The sequence below is a fragment of the Octopus sinensis genome, linkage group LG7, assembly GCF_006345805.1.
Source record: "Octopus sinensis linkage group LG7, ASM634580v1, whole genome shotgun sequence".
In the NCBI taxonomy this organism is placed as follows: domain Eukaryota; kingdom Metazoa; phylum Mollusca; class Cephalopoda; order Octopoda; family Octopodidae; genus Octopus; species Octopus sinensis.
The window spans coordinates 113,381,138-113,383,194 of NC_043003.1; positions in this window are offsets into that span (position 1 = coordinate 113,381,138).

Sequence of the window (2,057 nt, forward strand, 5' to 3'; positions counted from 1 at the left end):
AATAATATTCAGCCAGGATATAACGGCGGAACATCCGTCGACCACCACCAGATACAATCAATATACAATACTGTATAATGGGAATCTTTCCTATAAATAAACAGCGAAGAGATAAAGCCATCGATAAAAACACGAAGCATGACTATCATATATGAATACCATAGCAAGGCCGCATAGAATGGCAAAATCTTTGATTTAAAACATTTACCTCTGAGTTCAAATTCTGTTGACGCTGACTTAGAAGACAGTGACGGTTTATAGTTCCAAAAATCCAAAGGATAAAATCGTGTTACTTCGCCTTCTCAACAAATAAGCTTTATCGTTCGATGATAGAGACCTCTACTCAGCGAAATGAGAAACAACTCATCATATTCAATATAAAGGTCTCAACCTTTCCTCTTTTCAGGCTCATTATGCCAAACTTCTTGGGTTTAAATTCCATCTTGACATCAACAGTAAAGCAGTGGACCGTATTCACCGAGGAACCCATTTGCACCTCATCCTTGCCATACGGTTTCAAATCATCCATGAAGAAGAGATGCTTGATTCTTGTGGTTTCCTTTTAACTGATTCATTTTCCTCAAGATCAGAGAGATCCTGCGAAGAACAAAAAGCAACGGTGATAAGCTATCTCCTTGTAACATACCTCACCTGATGCTCAGGGTTCCCAAGCTTTGTCCGGACTATCTCTACTCAGTTTTCCAACCCACCATGTTTCTCTTCAGAAAACATGTTTCGTTCCTTGCAATTCCAAAACATAAAACTCGAATTCCAAAACATAAAATATCGAACCAGATCGTACGTTTTGTGATAGCCAATCCAGGCCATTCCCAGATTTGTCTTACATTACCATTTTATCAATAATTAGTTTTTGATATCTCGCCATTTCCTCCGACAACTCTTGTGTTCCAATGGTAAAATAAATGTAATTATTACCAAGAAATTTGTACATTTCTTCTGCAACCTCTCCTGGCAGTAACTTCCACATTAATGAAAGGAAAGAAATTGGCCTGTAAATGTCGGCAGCATTTCCTTTCGATACATCTTTCAAGCACAACAGGTCAACCACCTGGAATTTCTTCTTCTCCATCGATCAATGCATTAAATTACTCTGCAGTCAATTTATGCTTTCAGCTGAACGTTTTTATCCAAAATCCCTGGATGCCATCAGGTCCGGCTGCTTTTCAATTGCTCATCTTTTTGCTCGTATTTCTGATGCTGTCTTCGATAAGGAGAATAGCATCTTGCTAGAGATAAGAAGTTGTTTACTTCAAACAGCAGAGCGACTGAGCATCTTTTCACGTGCATATTACTTAATTCGCCGTAAAATGCAGACGCAGGGCCAGATGGATCCTTCGAACATTCAAATCGAGAGAACAGGAAACCGTGATTGCCCTCTGGAGGACATCGTACTCTGCAGTCTAGATTACTTCTCCCAACTGTGATCAGCAAAGAGTGTAAAATTAACGACGGAACTCGAGGCTATCCAGCGAAGCTACACAAAAAATGTAGCAGATTCGAATCTGCTACATTCTATATAAATTCCCTACTGGGAAGGACCAACTTTCAGAGAATTTTACATTGCTTATAAACTTTACATCTGGATGGACTCATACTAAACTCTGTTGGACTTTTGGATTTTACTCAAAGGATATTGGAATATTAGACATATATACTATTATGCCTATAAAACGGATTTATGAACTCAATAAGCATACACATCTTACATCTATTTTCTTTCCTCCACCTCACTCTATTTTGTATCACATCTAAACTAACTATGACTTAATTTTTCCTCTCACACCGTCTCCGATGAAGGGATATTATTAATTAATATTCTAGAAACAGCTGTAAGACCTCCTATCTATAAATGCTCTAACATCTACAAAGCCTTGGGTTTTTTTATCTCATTACGCAAAAAAAATCATATAGACACACGTTGACATAGAACCAACGTTGAACCCCTTATTCGCAATATTACCGAATCTGGAACTTAACTATGGTCTGTCTATAGCACTTATTCAGCATTAGCTGACACCTTGGGTCTCAATGATACC